We start from the raw sequence: 14,908 nt of genomic DNA, 5'->3' as shown, positions 1-14,908 counted from the left end.
TTCTTTTCATAGCTTTACTGCCCATATGTATGTCATCGTAAGCAATACAGCGGGGTCTGGTCTCTCACTTAGAACTATATGCACGGAATCATATCATTTCTGTCCTTGCATGTACTGTTCTGTGAGCGTCATTTGTGTGTTGCATGTGTCTGTAATTTGTCCATTTTTCTTACTGCATGAATATCCCACAACTGATTTATCCATTCTACTGTTGACAAAAATTTGTGTTCCCACCTGGGTGCTCTTATCAATAACACTGCCATGGGCATTCTCGCCCAGGTCTCCTGGCGTACGTGAGCATGAGATTCTCAGGTGGGTTTGCTGGGTCAGAGGTTTTGGGATCTCATTTGCTCCCGTGGGTGTGGCCATCACCGTATTACAGTTGAGGAAACAGCATCAAAAGGTTAAGTAGCTTGCCCAAGGTCACCCAGTCGCTGAACTCTGCTCTTCCAGACCTGGACCCCCGCTGAACATCACCACCTCTCCTGTCATGCCCCGGGCTTGGATTCCCCTTGGCTCATGCCAGAGGAGTCCCACCTGCCGTAGTCTTGCTGAGAATCTCTCTGCCTGAGGGTGTGTCCTTCTGGGGCTTTCGGGTGAAACCCTCACGGCCAGCTGGTCCCTCCTCTGCACCTACAGGAACCACCGGCATCACCCACACTGAGCCTGGGGCATGAGCCTGTCCCCGAGCTCCCCTGCAGCCAGACTGAGTGAGCCCTCTCTCAAGGGCAGGGACTGGGACCTAAGAGTGCTTGGTTGAGCACTGAATGTGCCCCAGGCCCTGTGCTGATCACCACAGCAGCCCCAAAGGGAAGTGTGTATCCCCAGTTTTGAGATGGAGAGAATCAAGTGTGGGAAAGGGTGGGTTGGAGGCTGGCTGGCTGGCTCACTGGATAAGGACATGAATAAGCCAGGCTATGAAGCAGGGCTGGGGGCCTGCTGCAGAATCCAGGTATCCCTGTGCTGGATGGTCTATATGGCCTGTGGTCCTGTCAGATCAGCGGCCAGCCTTTTTCAACAAATATGGTCCCTTCCAGAAACGCCAAAGTGCGAGGCAGGCCCTGACAAGCCCACGTTCCTCTGGAAAGGTATGCGGGGTACAGACTTGTGCTAGAATGATAATACTCTGAGTCCCTACGCTGCACCAAACACTGGTGAAAGGGCTTTCCGTGGGAAATCCCGAGATTCTACAGGATCTCATTTTACACCCCCCCTAGGGCGTGTGCCCCATCTCCAGTCTCTCCCACCTTCAGAGGGGCCCTCACCTCCATGGAGGGAGTTTTCTTGCTCCATTGGGAATGCAACCCAGGGGAGAGGAGTGCCTGGGTTAGAATCCTGCCTCTATCCATCCTTGCTGGACATCCTCAGGACCTCGGGCACGGCTCTTCACCTCCCGGAGCCTCAGTTTCCTCTTCTGTGAAATGCGGAAGCTCCCAGGAGGTTAAAATAGAAATCATGAGATACCACTTTGCACACACTTTGATGACGAGAATCAAAAAGATAATAACAAGCGTTGGCGAACACTCATACTCCGCGGGCGGGATTATAAAGTCATGCGGCAGCTTGGGAAAATAGGCAGTTTCTCAGAATGTTAAACATAGAGTTATTCTGTGACCCAGCAGTTCCACTCCCGTGTATATACCCAAGAGAACTGAAAACATGTATCGTGCACAGAAACGTATGCAGGAATACTCACAGCAGCATTATGCATAATAGCCAAAAAGTGGAAACCACCCACATACCCATCAAGTGATGAATGGATACACAGGATGTGGCATATCCAGACAATGGAATATTATTTGGCAGTAAAAAGGAATCCTACACGCTCCATAATAGATGAACCTTGGAAATATTATTCTAAGTGAAAGCAGCAAGACACAAAAGGTCACATACTGGATGATTCCATTTATACGAGATGTCCAGAACAGGAATATCCACAGGGACAGAAAGCAGCCTGGTGGTTGCCAGGGCTAGGGGGAGAGGAGAGCGGGAAGTGAATGCTAATGGGTAGGGGGGTTCTTTTGGGGATGACTGAAATATTCTAAAAGGGATTGTGGTGATGGATGCACAGCTCTGCGAAGATACTGAACACCACTGAATTGTATACTTTACGTGGCTGAACTGTATGGTGTGTGAATTATATCTCAATAAATCTGTTGAAAGAAAGGAGCTGCTCCTAAATACAGCACGGTGCCCGTGGGAGACACCCAGGAAATTCTGACTCCCTATTAATATTGCTGTGAGTCTTTTTTAAAAAAAATTTTAATGTTTATTATTTATTTTTGAGAGAGAGACAGACAGAGCACGAGTGGAGGAGGGGCAGAGACAGAGGGAGACACAGAATCCAAAGCAGACTCCAGGCTCTGAGCTGTCAGCACAGAACCTGACAAACTGTGGTGCTCGAACCCACAAACTGTGAGATCATGACCTGAGCTGAAGTCAGATGCTTAACTGACTGAGCCACCCAGGCGCCCCAACATTACTGTGATTCTTATGTGGAAGCCAGAGCCCCGTCGTGCTGACCTCAGAGCATCTGGTGGACAGAAGTTTCTAAAAGGTACCTAGTGCTGTCCTCAAGTCTCAGATAAACCTCTGGACACCCGCAGCTTAGCTGCAGGCCACGTTCCCCTTTGGGTACCACCATAAGAATAATGGGGCTGGTGTGCTTCTTATAAATTCAGATGTCCAGGCCCCCTCTTGCCTCAGATCCCTGCCTACATCAGTAGCTAATGCCCGTAGGTGGGTCTCATGATGGGGAGAGAGAGCAAACTCCTGGCCAGGGACTTCTTCCCATACTCTTGCTCAGCTCCCTTACTCTCGCATCTCTAGCCCCCAGCTCCCTTGGTCTCCAAGGCTCTGAATTCTGGCCCAAACCACACCTACCCTGGCTGCCTGGCCGCCCTGATGTATGCCCCTCTCAGGACTCCCCTGTTAATCCTGTCCAGGGCTTCCCTTTCCCTGCACCCACCTTGTGCAGGGTGGAGATGGGATAACTGAAAGCAAGAACAAGGCGTCTGCTCCCCATTCTTAGTCCTTCACCCCAGGATTCAGGGTGTGAGGCAGGGATGCCCCATTTTAGGAGGTGAGAGCATGTCGAAGTTTCAACCCAGGGGCTGGCCCTCCGGGTTCAGGGCAGAACTGTGTTCTTAGTCCTGGCAAGTCCCGGCTATGTGATGAGCGACCTACAGGTCCAGGCACAGTTCCAAAATCATCCCAGCACCTGAATGAGGAACCAGGTTGGGGCAGAGGATGACGGAGGCCTGGTCCAGGGAAAGGGGAGGGAGACTCAAGAGCCCCACCAGGGACCCTGGAAATGAGTGGGGTCTGCTGCCTACCGAGGCCCACACTTTGGCCAAACCCGGGCATCTGAGTCAGGGGAGCTTGTGAGCAACCCAGGTTTGGGGGCTCTATCCCTGGAGATTCTGACCCAGTAGTTCTAGAGTGGAGCCCAGGGAATCTATGTCCAACAGGATTCTGATGGAGGTGGCCAATGGATAGTTTGAGAAACACTGCACCATATGATCCTTTAAAGAAACAGACACACATAACTGAAAGAAAATAATAATAATACATTTCATAAAAGTGGGTGTTTATTTCACTTAACCACATGTCACAGTCCTTGCTTCTTACCAGCTCTCGTTTTTGCTGCTAACCGAAAGAGCATTCCAGCACGTGGAGGCACCACAATTACCCTAAGGGCTAAGTTATTTCTAATGATTTGCTGTTGCAGGTAATGATTCTCCAAATATGGTTCTATGAACTGCTTGGCACACTCAAGGTGTTTCAGAGTGTGTGGGAAATCCTTAAAACATGGAAATACTAGCACCAGACAGATGAATACACACTTTGAATCTGAGAGAGTCTATCCAACTGCTCTCCCTCAACAAATCTGACAATCTCAAAAAATTGGCGGGGGGGGGGGTTGAATTTAAGGGGACATGGTGAACTTTGCATTTGGCACACAGAAGCTGCTCTCACTCACCAACGCGGAGGGGGGCAGGGCCCGGGAACCTGAACTGCTCACACATGCTAGCTCGTGAGCTGTTGGGATGCCTTGTGTGCACGGCGACTTGTCTGAAAAGACACCCCCCAAGCTGAGAGCTGTGGTCCCTTCTAAGGAGTAGAACAGAAGGAACACACCCCAGTGGGCTGAACATTTGTAACGGGCAAGTGTTGCATCTGTAACTTGATATGCACATAAATATTTTTCAAAAATTAACCAGGAACCAAAAGTAAATAAAATGGAGGGAATCCTGCTATGCACACCACGCGGTGACTGAGCTCTCTCTCCCTCCCCACTCCCACTTCTTGTGTTGCTCGATTTTGTCTTGATGTAGCTTAGGTATCCACACTTGTTTTAGGCCATTTGTCTCAGCGAAGACTTGCCCGCTCCTAGCCCCAGCGTGTGAATCTTGTTTAATCTAAGCTAGGGGCTCTTTGTGTGGAGTCCACAGATCACCCCAATCAGGGATCCGTGGATCATACGCATGGGATTCACCAACTTTCATGGGGAAAACAACCACTACATCTCTGTTTTTACTAAGCTCCAACTGAAGTTTAGCATTTCCTTCTCTTATGAATGTAAGCAACAAACCACAGTAGTGTGGGCAGCAACTTGGTGACTTTATCACCAAGAGAAATCACAAATATTTTCGTATCACAAAAGTTATTACAGTGTCTCAGAACGCTGTTCACACTCATCACTACTACAAAATTATGGTTGTTATTAGATCTGCTGCTAGAATTTGTTATTTAATGCACTAATAAAGAAGCAAGTTTATTCCTATATCACACATTTCCAAAAATATATTTTGGAAACTGTATTTCAATGTAATTGGTTTCCTTTGTAATGCTATCATTTTATTTTATGCAGTTAAAAACAGTCTTCTGAGAAGGGGTCCATAGGTTTTGCCAGACTGCCAAAGAGGTCCATGGCACAGAAGAGGTGGATAAACCCTGGTCTAAGCCAGGGCTGGCAATTCCATTATCCTGGCTGGGGACTAGCTGAAGAAGGGTCATGTGACCTGTTGTGTTACATTCACCGTGAAATTTGAGGGGACATCTGCTGGAGGCAGAGTGGAGCCCCTCTTGGGAAAGGTTTCTTAAAAGGAGACGCAAGGAAGTCATACTTTCTTCCTCTGCTCCCTAGCGTCTGGACATGTGAGCTGGGAATTTCTCCTACCATTGGGCAACCATGCAGAGAGCAGCTGATCCACTTGATATGTAGAAGCAACTGGTGTGAAAAGCCTAGGTCTTTTAGGATGCAGTGGATTGAGTGAATTAGACAAGAACCTCCCTACCTCTGGATTCCTATTATCAATCAATAAATCCCTTATGGTTTAGGCCAGTTGGGTCAGTTGTCAATTACTTGAAGACAAGAGCAGTTTCTTCAACCCACCACGTTATTTTTGTCCCATGTTTTCCATGCTTGATCCTAACCATCACTGGAGTCACATGGAGAAACAAGCCAGTTCCTTCTTCCATCTGACCCTTATTTAGATTGATCACATCTTTTCTCCTTGAGGCTGAACATCTTCAGGTCCTTCAATGGACTCAAGAGACATGTTTTTAATATGTCTGTCTGTCTAGGTCAGTAGTTCCCAAACTTTAGCATGCATCAGAATCATGTTAATGTTTGTTAACGTTAGCTTGTTAAAACGTACATTTCTAGGTCCCACTCTGAGAGTTTTCGATTCAGCAAACACTGGAGTGAGTCTCAATAATTTGCCTTTCTAACAAATTCCCTCACTGTGATGATGCTGCTGGTCTTGGGGACCACAGTTTGAGAACTACTGGTCTAGGTCCCTATAAAAATATGGCTTCCCCAGATGAAATCACTACTCAAGACGGGGGTCTGACTAGTGTTAGTTAAGCAGAGCAGAACTATCACCTCCCTCAGTATCAAGAGCATGCTCCTATTATTGCAGCCCAGATTACAAACTGCTGTTCTATACTATTGAACTCTATGTCACCAAAACTCTGAAACTTGTATCATACATGTGGCTCCTATCCTACAGAATAGGAAGTATCGCTTGTTGAGTACTTGTCATGTGCCAAGTGTTTTAATGAGTTATCTCATTTAATTCTCACATTGATCCTTGAGATGGACAGCAATCTCTGGAGAGACTGATACCCAGAGAAATGAAAAAAATTCCCAAGGTCACCTAGCTGGTAAATGAATGAGAGACCCAGGATTTGAGCCTGGCTTATAGAACTCTATAATTAAGAACTTTCCTCCTGCTTAACAGCATCTATTAATCAGCTGCCCTTTGGGGCCCAAGACAAATTTACCTACTTGTGCCTCATCCAACTCATTCATCTTTCTTGTCTACAAAGTCATCAAATGCGATTTCTGTCAAATGCCCTAGGTTTCTTGACCCTCCAAGATCTCCTTCAACGACAACTCAGCCCTTTTACTGTCTCTGCTCCTGCCCCAAAGAGAAGGAGGTTAGGCTTGCTGAGTTGCATTTGGAGCCACATGAGTTTGGCTTCTGAAAGTGTTAACTGTGGGCACATTTTAATAAAGACCATTTTCTAGGCTACAGTTACATAAATGTTCTAATGTAATATGCAAATGTACCACAAGTGATTTAGGGTGTGCTAGACCTTTATTGTTCCAGTTGCAGTTATGTTGATTTAGCCCATAGCTTTATGGTTAATAATTTATTAAGCGACCTTATTTTTTAATCTCCCTTTGTCCTCATTTCTCATCTTTTTCCACATTAAGGGACTTAAGCCTGCACAAAGATTCAGTTTAATGAACCATCAATCCTTGAATAAGTGTAGCTGCAATAGGATTCCATTCAAATTCTAGGGAAGGAGTTATGTTCATGAGTTTTCACCCTCTTGATGGGATTCTTGGTTTCATCATAAATATAATGACCCACTTTATCCTTAGTAGTGCTTTTTTGCATTACATTCTAATTTGCCTGATAATAACATTGTTAGACCAATTGTCTTTGGTTATTATTTGCCTGGGCTATCTTTTTCTGTCTGTTTTGAACATTTCTGTGTCATTGTCTTAGGTATAGTATCTCTTATACATAGCTTCTAGCCGGATTTTGATTTTTAAAAGAAAAAAATTCATTTGATAATCTCTGTCTTTAATAGGTAAGTTTAGTCCACTTACATTTATTGTGATTACTGATTTATTTGGATTTATTTTCTACATCTTATTTTGTGTGTGTGTTGTGTGTGTTTTCTATTACCATGGGATTTTGGTGGGTGAGGTGGGGTGAAGAGTATGTGTGATTAGTTTAATTTTTTTTCTTGACTTTTTGACGAATAGTACCCCATCCCTTTTCCTCCCCACTTATTTGAAGGCTATAAATCACATTTCTTTTAGTGGTTTTATTTTACTTTTTAACATACTTATTTAACTATGTATTTTCCTAACAGTTTAAAGTTATTCAGTAACTCTATTTTCCTTTTGACAAGACAACCCCTTTAACACAATGTAATTACTAATTGAACTGCCCCCCCACCCCATCTTCCTGGTAATAGTCTAGAATTTTAATTACTCTATTTTTCATAAAAATTAATATTTATATGATCAGAAATTAACTAGATTTACCAATATATTTGACCAATTTCTGACCTAGTGTTTTTCTTCTTTCACTTTCTGTTTTGCTGAAATACATACTTTATTAATCTTTTCAATGAGGATTTGGGTGGTAAACTATCTTAACCTATGAAAGGCTGAAAATGTCTGTCATTTGCTCTCCTTTCTCAGTGTTCATCTAGCTGTGCATTGAGGTAGGTTGATTATGCCTTTCCCTCTGCATGTTTAGGATATTACTCTCTGTCTCTGTCATCTGTTGCTATCGATGAGAAATCTTCTGTCAGCTCAATTGGCATTCTTTCACAGGCAATTTCTTTTGTAACTCAAGATTTTTCTCTTTATCTTTGACATTCTGCTCTATCATTACAATTTTTCTGGTTGAGATATATTTTTTACCAACTTGTTTTAACTGTTGGTATGTGTTTTTTGCCTGAGGACTTTCTTTCTGATTCTGAAATATTCTCAGCCACCATATCTTAAATATTGTAACTCCATTACAACCTTTATTCTATCCCTCTCGAATTTCTATTACACATATGTTGGAAACTTTCAATCTGTTTACCATGTCTTTTTTTTTTTTATTTTTTAATGTTTACTTATTTTTGACAGAGAGAGAGAGAGAGAGAGAGAGAGAGAGAGAGCATGCGGGGTAGGGGCAGAAAGGGAGACACAGAATCTGAAGCAGACTCCAGGTTCTGAGCTGTCAGCACAGAGCCCAATGCAGGGCTCGAACTCACAAACCGTGAGATCATGACCTGAGCCAAAGTCGGACACTCAACCGACTGAGCCACCCAGGTGCCCCTGGTTTACCATGTCTTAACTGGCTCTTTCATATTTTCCATTTCTTTATCTCCATCTACGTGAATTACTCAGGACTATCTATCAATTCACTAACTATCTCTTCAAATGTGTTTGATTTAGAGTTTATTCCATTTGAATTCACTTCAATAATACTTTTCATTTTTAGTATTTCTCATTCTTTTTCACATCAACAACTGTTTTACTTCATAACTTTCTCCTTTTTACAGGAAAGGAAATCAATCCTTCCTTTACCTTTTTTAAAGTCCTAAACTTAAACTCACTTCCAAGATTGCTCTATTATTTGCACTTATCACAAGTGAATCCATCCATAACGAGTTGAGCTTACTGGCTGCCTCAGTGTCAGTTTCTTCACAGGCTTATTTTTAAGAGGAATTTTTCTCTCCATTTTCTTTTTCTGTACTTGTCTAAACCCAGACTCTTGGGACCCTAGTCCCAAACCAGGCTTCCTGAAGGTGGCTCAGGATTCTCAGTCCGGGGGGCTATCAGAGATGTCACAGATGAAGTTAATGAGTTGGGGTGGCTTAGCTCAGGTCCCACTCGCCAGACCTACATCTGTCCCCCCTGTTACCTAACATACAGTTTTAAGCAATGAGTCTGATGCTAAACCTCCAGTTCTCCAGGAATCCTTTTGGTCCCCATTTACTCTGCAGGACTGGAATTCCTTGTCACTTCTGGACCCTGGGCCTGGCAGGTCTGAGGCTTTGGCCTCCGTTTACTTTGTAGTTCTCATCCCTTTCCATTCCAAAGAGTTTACCATATTTGTGAGTATGGCTATGTGATTTCATTTATTTAAAAATATATGTAATTTATATATTATTGCACTGTATAAAGAGAAGTTTTCTCCCCCCTGCAATTCATGGATAGTGTGGTTAATTTTTTCCTATATCATTATTGACGTATGACTTATATCCAAAAAAGCATCAATGTAAAGTGTAAAAATTCAATGAGTTTTGATAAATATAGTCATGTAATCACTGTTACAATCAAGAAAAGAATACTTTCATCACCAGCCCCTGCAAACTTCCCTTGTACACCTTTGCTATCAATCCTCTTGCCAAAACCCCAGCCCAGGTTATCACTGATCTGCTTTCTATCTGTAGAATAGTTTTGCCTTTCCTACAACTTCACATAAATTGAATCAGAGAGTAGATACTCTTGTGTTTGGCTTCTCTCACTAAACATAGTGATTCTGAGATGTATCCATATCCTGTATTCCAATACTTCATTCCTTTGTACTTTTGAGTAGTATTTTGTTGTGTGGATTTATCACAATTTGTTTATCCATCCTTTCATCGATGGACATTTGGGTTGTTTCTAGTTTGAGGCTATTACATACAAATCTTCCATGTATATCCATACACCAGTCTTTGTGTGGACATGTTCTCATTTCTCTTGGGTAATTATCTAAGACTGAGATTACTGGGCACCAAGCTAAGTGTATGTTTAACTTTACAAGGAATTTCCAAACTGTTTTTCAAAGTGGCTGCACCATTTTGCATTCCCATCTACAATGTGTGAGGGTTCTGGCTGAGGAGCAGGTTATTTTTAAAGCGCGGACTCAATGCCATCTTGACTGGAGGTGACTATAAAAACACTTGCGAATGTAGACTGAGCTAGAAAATGCCAGGAATGGTAATGAAGCTCTGTGAGGGCACAGACTCTTAAGTGTCCTGTTTACTGCTGCATCCCCAATGCCTAGCACAGGTCTTGGCTTATGGCACACACTCTGTAAATGAATATGGATTTGCCTCTGATAAACATTAACAGCTTGTAAGGGCTGGGTCAAAGTTTAGACCCACTGCATCTTATTTAACCAAAGGAAGTTTTTTGGAGCCCTGTTTTCTCCTTCCCTAAATTTCACAAAAACCCTTGTTTTGAACTAGTTGGCATTTCTACCCTGAGTTCTACCACCCTTTCAGCCAGGCTTCTTATCACAGTTCAAGAGGGCCACCCTACCTCCCTGCACTGGGTATGCATTTCAGCCAGCAGGAACGAGAAAAAGGGTGAGAAGGTACACACTCTCTCTTTAAAAGACACTTGTTTGACGATGAAGATCATTTCTGTTTACCTGTCGTGGGACAGAACTTAGTCACATGGCCGCATCTAGCTGCAAGGGACACCAGAAAACATGGCCTTTATTCTGACAGCTGTGTGCCTAGATGAATAGCAGCGTTCCTGTACTCAGAGGAACGGGAAGATAGATACTGGATCACTTCCAGCAGGCCCCACTGCGAGCCTGACTTTGTCCTGAATTCTAGGTACTTCAGGCTCAGTACACTGTATTATTTGAAAAACATGTTTATTCCTCAACTCTACGGAGGAATTTTCAATTCACTATACAAAAGAAAGCCAGGCTGGTGGGGATAGCAGAGGCGTCTCATTCAGCACCACCAGGCCCAACTCCCTGCCCCCAGGCCAGCCACCTAGTTCTCCTCCCTCAGGGCTGTCTGCTCCAGGTACAGGGGGTAGGAAGCAGTTGAAGGATGGGGCCTTTGCAGAAGGGAGGAGTTAATGATGGGATCCGTTGGAGGCCCATACCGCTAACCTTCCTGGGGCCCTGGGTGACCTACCTGAGGAAGCTCTGGCAGATCCTATCACTGCACTGAGTGCAGACAGCTGGGTCCACCTGGCTGCCCTTCTCACAGTCTATCAGGTTTGGGCTCCAGGAAGCTTAGCAGCCTACAGGGGGTAAGGCAAGTCTCAGAGCTGAGTGTCGGAGACAGTAACCACCCGCCACATATATCTATTTGAAGTTAATAAAATAGAATACATTAAATAAAACATTCAACTCCTCAGCTGTATCAGTCACATTTCAAATGTTCAATAGAGGGGCGCCTGGGTGGCTCAGGTTAAGCGTCTGACTTCAGCTCAGGTCATGATCTTGCCTTCCGTGAGTTCGAGCCCCGCATCGGGCTCTGGGCTGACGGCTCAGAGCCTGGAGCCTGCTTCTGATTCTGTGTCTCCCTCTCTCTCTGCCCCTCCCCCATTCATGCTCTGTCTCTCTCTGTCTCAAAAATAAATAAACGTTAAAAAAAATTTTTTTTTAAATGTTCAATAGATACAGATAACTAATGGCTACTATAACGGATAGCACAGATAGAGAATATTTCCATCACTGAAAAAGGTTCTATCAAATAGCATCGTTCCAGAGGAAAGACATCTCAGGTCATGTTAACAGAGGCAGAGTACCAAGAAAGAGACAGGTGATAGGGCTGGTCTATATATCATGCCAGGCAGACCTCAGCTGGGCCACTATGGTCCGTGGCCCCAGATTCTGTGAGGGAAGCAACTGAGAGAGAGGAAGGCATCCAGGCATCCAGAGTACAGAGAAGTGTAGGAAATATATCTGTGTCTTGTTTAAAGAAGTTTTAGCATGGGTTCCTCCAGAAGCAAATGCTAGGCCAAAACACTGGGGGCAAGGAGTTTGCCTGGGGGTGATCCCAGGAAGCACCAGCAGGGGCATGGGGAAGTGAGACAAGGAAAGTGTGCACTGTCAGACAAGTGACCGTTGTGAGCAAGTGGGGCTCCATCCTACTGGGAAGCTCTGGGAGCCAAGACAGAGCACACATCTCAAAATCATCCTGCCCAAAGGCTGGAGAGTGGTGGTTTTTATGCCTCAGCTTCCTCAGTCATTGGCTGAGGCCTGCTTCCAGGGTGTTAATTCACCAGGACTTCTGGCCTGCAAAGTATTAAGACAGAAGGGCTTCCTTAGCTGTAAAGTCCTCAGGCAAAGAGATGCAAACACGGGGCAGCTGGAAGTTGGCTGGAGCACACTGAAGGGGTAAGACTCGCAGAATATGGGCTGGGCTCTCAGCACCATCTGCTACAAAGGAGGAAGATCAACATCCTTAACCCTAGCCTAGCCTCACCTCTCTCTCTCTCTCTCTCTCTCTCTCTCACACACACACACACACACACACACACACAACCATATGTTTCCCATACATTTCTCACACAACCTTCTTCTTTTACTCAGACTTACCCTGCTTCCTCCCACCACAGGACCTTTGTATATACTGTTCTGGATGTCTGAGACACTCATCTACTCTTCCTTTTCTCCTTTCATTTAGTTAAGTCCTACTTACTCTTTTTTTTTTTTTTAATTTTTAAAGTTCATTTATTTATTTTGAGAGAGAGAGAGAGCACGAGCAAGTTAGGGGCAGAGAGGGGGCGAGAGAGAGAATCCCAAGCAGGCTCTGGGCTGTGAGTGCAGAACCTGATAGGGGGCTTGAACTCACTAACAGTAAGATTATGACCTGAGTTGAAATCAAGTTAGACGTTTAACTGACTGAGCCACCCAGGTACCCCTCTACTTACTCTTCAGGTCTTTGCTCAAAAGACCTGTCCTGTAAGTAGCCTTCCCTGAGGGACACCCCACCCCCTGCCCCAAGGCAAGAACAAGTCCTCCTGCTGCACTTTGCCCCAGCTCCCTGACCTATAATTGCATCATTATATGTTTGTACGGTTAGCTAATACTGCCTTCCCCATTGGACTGTAAGGAAGGAATCTTGCTTGTCTCGTTCACAGCAACACACAGCAGATCCTCAAGAAATGCATGATGAATGAAAAAAAATTAATGAATGAATAAAACAATGAAGCAACAAATGAGTGAATTCCAGTCGGACTAAGACTCCCAGTAGCCAGAGAGGGAATTTACCAGCTAAAGACCCCAGGAAGAGGAGGAGGCTAATTAGCAATTCATTAGGATCCATTTTCACTTCTGTAGTCAATGCTAATCACTTGTTTGTTTAAAACAGGAAGTTCTGCACTCATTAAATCCATTAGTAAATGAAAATGTTTCTCAGGGAAGTCTGGCCTCCCACACTGGAGTCTACATTCAAGGGGCTGCACCCCCTCTTTTGTACAGACCTCCCAGATGTCAGCAAAGCAGGTGCTCACAAGTTGTTGATACCCTAGGCTAGGACCCTAGTCCTTTCTCACAGTAGGAGCCTGTGTCTTCAGCTGAGCTCGGGTTCTGCCCCTGTACAATGGGCACAATGTTTAATCTCATGGCTAGTAGTGAAGATTAGAGGGAGCTGTGTAGTCAGGAATGTCAGCTCATACCTTGGTATTATCCTCCCTGAAAGGCTATGGGAGGAGGGAGTCTATTTTAAGGAAGTAGCTACCCAGCAGCCCCACTGGTTTGAACTTAGGGTCTTATTAACAAGCAGGCTCTTCTTTCCTCATAAGCAAGCAGCCCATGCTTAGAGGGTGCTCACAGGCCCACCCTTGCTTTGCATCGGCTCATTTAATCCTCACAGCCAAACCAACAAGGTAGCCCTTATTAGCTGCATTTGCAGGTATGGAAACTGAGAGTTGGAGGGGAGCAGCTCTTGCCCGGGGCCTTTTCTCTTGCCCATGCTGAGCCATATCCTCAGGAAGCCATCTCTGACCCTTGAAAAAGAAATGGGTGCTCTGCCCATCTTAGGCTTCATCAGGTGGGTCTGCCATTCATTCCCAGGTCTTACTCATCCTAATGTTCCCAGGAGGCCAGTAGCTCTGCAGAAAAGAAACAGTTATGTTTGTCCGAGTGCCAACTGGCTTCAGTACTCGGTGCTTGTCATGCATTAAATCACTGAATCCTCAAAAAAATTCTACTGGGGGAGCTATTATTATTATTATCTCCATCTTACAGATGAAGAAACTGACTTGTCAAAGATCACACGGCTGGTGTTGGGGGGGAAGAATTTCCTCTGACCTTCAAGGTTCTTCTAGCTGGACAAAGAATCAGATTGACATGAGACAAATTAACAGGCAAAAATAAACTTTAATAGTGTATGTATGAGGAGTCCACACACACATGGAAATTCTGAAGACAGTGAAGCAATATGATGCTTATATGAGCTAAGGAGAGCAGTAGGGGATCTGAGGATACAAAGGAGAGAAAGACCATTAGCAGGAAGATGAGGAGAGATGTTTGGAAAACAAAGGTTGTCCTGTTATAGAAATAAGTTTCTTAGGTAAGAAGGAATCTCTGTGAATAACCCTCTTCCCAGTATAAGCAGGCAGTTGAGGAGAAGGTAAAAAGCTTTTCCTGAATCTGCTGGGGTTTTATTGCTTTTAACTCAAAATAATGTTCATGACAAAGTGGCCCATTTTGGGGTGGCCTGCCTTGAACCCCTAACTGTGTGTAAATGGCAAAGGCAGTCTGCCTTCAGAGCCTGTGCACTTCGCTTCTGGCAGGACTGTTTTGCCCCCACCACAGGCTTCAGGAATGGGGGACAAGGGGCTTGGGGGTGGCATGGCAAGAGTGAGCTCTGCCCTCCACCCAACCAGAGGCCTGCAGAAAAGCCCCAGAGAACAACCTCCCAGGGGAATGCTACCAATCCCTCCCTCAGGCATCTTTTTGATGTCCCCTGACAGTAGATCCCAGGCCCACCTTTGGGGTGTTAACCTGAAAACTAAAACTACCAGGTTTTTTTTACCAGCAAAAGATGGATCTATTCGGGAATAAAAGAGAATTGCAATCTGGGACAAACAAGTTGTGGCAAAGCCATAGCCAAGTTGGGAACAAAGGAGAGGCAC

Source organism: Panthera pardus, unplaced genomic scaffold, assembly GCF_024362965.1.
Source record: "Panthera pardus isolate Hobbes unplaced genomic scaffold, ASM2436296v1 HiC_scaffold_25, whole genome shotgun sequence".
Taxonomy (NCBI): Eukaryota; Metazoa; Chordata; class Mammalia; order Carnivora; family Felidae; genus Panthera; species Panthera pardus.
This window is presented reverse-complemented; position numbering follows the sequence as displayed.